We start from the raw sequence: 6,916 nt of genomic DNA, 5'->3' as shown, positions 1-6,916 counted from the left end.
TTTTAATATTTTTCACAATCTGTGAAGCTTCTATTCTAATCAGAAAGTAATCAGATACATATACAGTCTAAAAACAGTATAAAAGGTAATTAAAAGACCCACAGTCTATCTGAGGTGGGGACAGATGGTGGGCTGTCCAGCACTGTATCTAGCAGCTTGGGAGGAGGACCAATGACAGGACCAAGCAGAGAAAGGCTCTCTGCGCATAGGGGAGAAAGGAAACTGCCTGGCTGGCTGAGTCTGCTCACCTGTTCCACACACAAGGCAGACCCTGAGACTGTGGCCAGCCTGGCTTGGACAGGCCAAAAAGAAGCCAAGACACAGCCTGGATTTTCTTTTAGCAAGTCCAAACTTTCATAGTGCTCTCCACAGCCCTGAGAAGAGCTGGACCCTGGCACATGGCCAGCCCGGTCACACTGCACTCGTGATGCAGCAGTCTACATGCAGATCATTTTGCTCACGCTCCAGACCCTGAGGGACCTGTCACAGGACACACTGGAGACAATGGTCTGGTCTGGCATTGAATGACTCTCAGGGCCTACATAGTGCCAATGCGGCCTATTAGGACCCATACCTGTTACTTAGACTTGATGTCTCATGTGTGAATGAGGTTCTGCTAGGTGCCACAATGTGGCCATTCATTATGTCAATATAGTAGATGCTGCTGGTGGTATCTGTAGGATGTCAGTGCAGCGGAGGGTTGAGATGTCCCAAATCTTGATTATTTGGTTAGGAGCCACTGTGCACGTAGCTTTGACCAGGGCACATAATGGTTGAGGCCATGAACTCCTTCTTTAACTTCAGCTCAGTGCCCATGTCCCAGACCTGGATGTCCTCAGGGAGCTGCAGAAGAGCATGATGTATGAGGAAACCAGTGTGTATACCAATTGTCTGGGCCTGGGTCACGTTTACCCTCTGCAGGTTCTGGATATCCCACATGCTATATGGTCTTCTGTGCTACTGTCAAGCTTGTGCCCCTGAAGCCAGAGCAATCAGCACAACCCTCCAGTATCTTCTGGCATTTGCAGGTAGTACCAATATCCCACATGTCACCCATGGAGTAGATGCAGAGACAGCAGACAGGGCCCCTTTGGCCCATGTGGTTTCCTTCGCACTTGAAGATCTGCTGAGAGTCATAGGATCCTAGGCTGCCTGTGTTCAGCCGTGGATTGATGTAGAACAGCTTGTCATTCAACATGGATGTGTCCCTCCAGAGCTCCATAAGGTCTTCTCTGAGCTCCCTGATTTTAGTCCAGAACATCAAACTTGAGCTTAGGCTCTTCTCCAGCTGGTCAATCTTCTGTGAGATCTTGCCCAAGCACAAAGTGCTGAAAACAGTCCCCTTGTTCTTCTGGGTCAGCACTATGTGTATTTTGTGGAAGCTGTCAGCCTTTTGCTGGAGGAACTCCTTCAAGTTTTCTCAACTCATACGTAACCTGGTTTCCCATGAACAGGCACCTGTAAGAGTGGGGATACTTGATGTGCTTGTAATCCTTAAGGGGTCCTCCAGGTTCATCTTGAGGAGGGGATGGCCGCTAGGGTTGTTGGAGCACCATACAGGCCTGCAGTCACAGCAGCCCTTGGGGTCTTCCCAGGCACTGAGCTTGATGGTGAAGGGGTCTCCACTGGCATCTACCTCAAAGCTGATGGACTTTCTGCCAGCCACGAGTCGACAGCCATGCCTGCAGTGAAGGAAGAGCTCCCGGATCTACACTCCACTGCAATTTTGTTCACTACCACCATCACCTTGGTGTTGTTTGTGGGACACTTCTTTGACTTTAAGATCCATCTTTGATGAAACATGTGTCTCCACGTGCTGATCACAGGATCCCTGAACACACTGTAGCAGAGCTGGCAACAGAGCCTCACTGATGGCTGCTCAGCAAACACTAGTGGCTCCAGCTCCTCTTCGTACTCTGGCAGCAAGAATGCAGAGTGCAGAGACAGGCTGGACTCTGAGTATAGGCAGCTGCCAGAGATGGCACAGTATAGCTTGGATGCAGAGTGCAGGGTGCTGAGGACCTGCTGTCTTCCTCAACCTGAGGGAGGCAGGTAAGGTTGCTGGAGGAGGGGGGCACACCGTGGTACTCTTTGTGAATGCTGGTCCTATTGGCTTTTGCAATGGTAGTGACCCCTGAAAAGGCAGGCCCCAAAGTCTTTTCCATCCTGGTCCCTATGGTGAGATCTGGGGTGGATGGCTTTGTAGGCTTCCCGGAGCAATTGTTCCAGGTGCCTTTGCCTGACCTCATGCTCATGAGAGTATTTTGGACATTTATGTAACGTCCCCTACCTGTGACCACCGGGAAGTAGCAATGCCACCCTCCAGCTTCATCGGGCCCCCTTGACTGCCTCTCTAGAAAGGGACCAGCATGCATTTTAAAACACAGCATTTTAAAATAATTATTAGCCACATCTACTAAGAGAATCAACATGGTAAGTTTGGTATCATTAAGTTATATATCTTCTCTTCTCCATAAGGTCATGATAAATTTTGCACAATGTAAGAGCACAGAGACCACCAGGGACTTCAATTTTATAGATATTAAGCTCAGTTTAAATGACAGTATTGAAAGACCTTTGAGGTCTGAATTTCTCCAGTGCTCACTGCCTGAGTACTGAGACACACAGCAAGAAAAAGTGAATAGTCAGCGGGGTCAAGAGCTGCAAAGAGAATGAAGAAGAGTGCTGAGGAAACACTGTTGGATCTATAATAGGGAGGAATCCATGACCTTTGGGAGAGCATTTTCAGTAGTGTAGTGGAGAAGGGAGTTGGCTTGCAGTGCATTACAGAGTAATTGGTAGTAGAAAAGAGACAGTGAGACTTCTCTTTATATAGTGTAGCAGTGAAAGATGAGAGGGAATGAGTTTGACAAGCTAGCTGGGCCAAAGTACTTTTTTTTTTTTTTTTTTCTAAAGCATTGTTTATTAGGCAGAGCAGGAGGCATGGGTGAGATGTGCATCTGTAGCAGAGTTCAGGGGGTGGAGAAATATAGAGACGAGCGGGAGAGAGAGACAGAGGGAGACTAGTACAAGATTCCCACAAGCAGATGCTCTGTCTGTCTAATAAGTGTTTATGGTTAAAGGAAGTTTCCAAAATTGCCTCCCTTTTGTAGGACTCAAAAGAGTTTTAGAGCATGAAACATAGACATTTACTCGGAGGAGCTTGCCATTTAAAAATGATACAGTATACACAGACACAATGAAATGGAGTTATCACTTAAGCACCTTTCAAAAGATGTTAGCCAATATATTCTAACCACACACTAAAAAAAATTGATGACTTTGCTTAATTTATTCACATATTATTCACATTAGGTAGGGATTATTTTTGCATATGAGGAAACTGAAATTTAGGCAGGTCTACAGGCTAAGGAAGTTCTTGTTTTTTTAAAATTTTATTTACTTATTTGAGAGAGAGAGAGTGAGCTTTAGCGGGGAAGGGGTAATGGGATGGGAAAGGGAAGAGGGAGAGGGAGAAGCAGACTCTCTGCTAAGCAGGGAGCCAGCTGGGGGGTTCCATCCAACCCTGGACCCTGGGATCATGAACTGAGCTGAAGGCAGATGTTTAACTGACTGAACCACCCAGGTATCCCCAGGCTAAGTTAGTTCTTAATGTCTCATGTCTAATCAATGATTTTAGTCCAGTTGCAGATTTCAAACTTGGATCCCACACCATTTGCAATAGCAGTGGAATATGAGATAATATCTTATGATTAAATACATTGTTAGTTCTGTAGCAAAATATGAATTTTACTACTCAGTTGCAAAATAAAAAATATGTCTTAAAAATAAAATAAAAAAATAAAAATATTGAGTGAAGCTTGTGATTTCAAATCTCAAATGAGAATTCAACAATGTCTGCATCTTACTTTAGGTAAGGTAATGTCTGCATCTTACTTTAAAATATTCTGACACAGGAACACATGTGTACGTGTGTGTGTATGTGTGTCTGTGTCTGTGTGTGTGTCTGTGTGTGTGTGTTTGCCTGTATGAGTCTGAGCTATATTTTGGTATGACCAATTGCCTGGTTGTAATGCACACTCTAGGAGAAGGGAGGGGATAACCAACATTTAATAAAAGAGGCTATAATCCAGGGATACCTATTATAATCTTCAATAATCTAATTTCAATTAACACCAAATTTTAAAATATTACCATAATGAAGGATAGAGATGGGTATTCATTGGTGAAATTAGTGGCTTGTTAATTAGATAATAGATGTTGGAAATAGGCTTCATTAGTGAGATTAGTGATAGCTGAAATCTGTGAATTGCCTAAAATATTCTAGAAATACTCCCTGCCTTGCCATGAGTCTAGTAAGTCACCCTTCACTGTCAGAAAGAAGTTGGGAGCTTGATCCTCGATAGTCCAGTGTCCAATCATTACCTTGGAACGTTCTGGTTGACTGCTAATGACCACGAGGCTAACTGAATTCTGCCTTTAGAATGTTCTCACATTTGTCCCAAAGAGATTTCACTGGGCTTACAGAACGGGCTATATGACCTATTTGAAGTCCGCTTATTATTATTTAAAATATTTTATTTTTTTCTTTGACAGAGAGGGGATAATGGGGAGAAAGTATGAGCCAGGGGCAGAGGCAGAGCAGACTCTTTGCTGAGCAGGGAGCGTGACTAAGGGCTTGATGCCAGGACTCTGGGATCATGATCTGAGCCAAAGGGAGATGCCCAACTAATTGAACCACCCATGTGCCCCGAAGGTCTGCTTATTAATAAATGTTAATTTAATTATGGTCTATATGTATGAACAATTTTTGTCTGATTCTTTTACTAAAACCTGGTAATAAGATAGTATGGAAGTAGTAAACTCACCCACTTTCAACTCCTGGTGTCCACTGCTATCTACTAAAATTAACCTATTTGTGTTTAACCAAATTGGCTTAGGTTGGTCAGGCATTTATTTCTGTGAATTTCCTCTATAAATTCCCTTCCCAACTTTTAGAAAACCTGCTCTTCACCTTCTTAATATGTCTACCCTGATGACCTTGTTCCCAGCCTCTACCTGTATGCTCTCCAGTTTTACTGAGAATACAGATACAAGCAGATAGACAGTCCTGTTCCTCTTGTCTTCCATCATCAAATCCTCCAACCTGCCTGTATCTGCCCTTTTGGCCTTTTCTTCTTTCTGACAAGGAAAGGAGTATAGCTTCCTTGTGAAAGGTGAGCCTTTCCACTTAAGCTTAGCATCCTGTCTTGCTTTCCTGCTTAGGGACTTCATTTCTGTGTTTTATCCACTCTCTTTTGAATCAATTTCTCCCTTTCTGTTAGATTACTCACACTAGTATACTAAATGCTCTCGCATCTTCTCCCTTAGACAAAAACAAACAAAACTTATCTTGATCCTTTTAAGGAATTCCTCTATTTCTCTGTCCCTACACAGTAAAACTACTCAAATTGTCTTAACTGTTTTTACTTCTTTACGTTTCATTCGTTTTAAGTTATGAAATAGTTCAAACACAGAGAAAAGTTAGGGAATAATATAATACACACCTATGAACACACACAGCTACTGTCCTGCTCCATAAACTTTTAATGGTTTTCTTTATTTGCTTTACCTTTTTAAGAGAACTATTACAGATATAACTGAAGCCCTTCACCAATGCATTCTCTCCCATCCCCAATGGTAACCATTTAACCAGAAGTTGGTGTTCAGCATGCCTGTACATGCTTTTATATACTACTACACAAATATATATCTACAGCTGAGAGTTATGCTTTATTCTGTACTGATGAATTTTAATCCCCACCAACAGTAAACGAGAGGTTCCTATTTCTCCATATTCATGACAACACTTGACTTGTCAGCCTTTTTAATTTTGTCAAACTGACTAGTTTGAATTGTTATTTCACTATGATTTTAATTTGCATTTCCCTGACATCTAGTAAAATAGAGCATCTTCTCATATTTTTTATTAGCCATTGGTGTTTCCATCTTTAGAATTGTCTGTTTATCTTTTGTGCATTTGTCTTAACATCTTGAATGAACAGACCATCATTTCTGCACTGCTTTGTAATGCCACCTCTATTTTATACTCTTTCCTGGATCCCTACATTGTTTCATTGGTTTTCTTGTGTATTTCTGCATCAAGAGCACAAGATCTACTGTAACTTCATAAGAACTCACTCTTCAGTAGAGCATCTCCCCCAGTATCTTCTTTAAAATATTCATAGATATTTTTACTTTTCTGGCCTGCATGTGAATTTTGGGATTTTATGTCAAGACCATGAAACCCTAATCCCATAACTCTGAGATCATGATCTGAAATCAGTAGCTGGACACTTAACCAACTGAGTCACCCAGGTGCCTCTTAAATTTACTATTTATAAAAATAAATTATAGAGATAAGAGAGAAAATTATGGCAAAAGAAAATTAACCTGCAATAAAATTATTATCCAAATTTCATGTAATAAGGCTGCAAACTCATTTCTAAATGTTCTCATAGCCACTTCAAAGAAAAATTAATCAGTTACATGATTCATGTTGTCCATGAGATAAATAGGATAGTACATTAGGAGAGGCCTGAATATTCTTGTAGTAAGCCTGGAGAGACTTCTCCCATGAGTTATTACAAAACAATCTTCATCAGTAGTATTTGTCCTGCTAATAAAACGAGGTGTGCCATCATACTAAAGACATAAAGACCAAAGGCAGTCAAGTAAAATATTGCTGTAAAATGAAACAACCACACAGTCTGGTTCCTCAGCTTAGCAGAGGGGCTAGCAAGAAGGCTGAATGGCAAATCCTTCAGGCAACCCTCTGCATATGTCATTTTAGCAATTGATCCTATAATAGGTACTGGCCAAAGGAAAATCTGAAGTTATACTCCTTGACATATATATACCTGGACAAGCAGGTATTTTGTGTTATTAGACAAGCATAATCCATGCACAATAACCA

General features: G+C 41.8%; 1 pseudogene; it reads right to left on the bottom strand.

Moving 5' to 3' along the window:
• Window positions 1–940: 940 nt before the first annotated feature.
• On the bottom strand, window positions 941–2,249 carry LOC123942135 (annotated as a pseudogene).
• Between the last annotated feature and the right edge of the window lie 4,667 nt (window positions 2,250–6,916).

Source organism: Meles meles, chromosome 5, assembly GCF_922984935.1.
Source record: "Meles meles chromosome 5, mMelMel3.1 paternal haplotype, whole genome shotgun sequence".
Classification (NCBI taxonomy): Eukaryota; Metazoa; Chordata; class Mammalia; order Carnivora; family Mustelidae; genus Meles; species Meles meles.
Note: the sequence above shows the minus strand (reverse complement) of the source record. Positions and strands in the feature narration are given on the sequence as shown.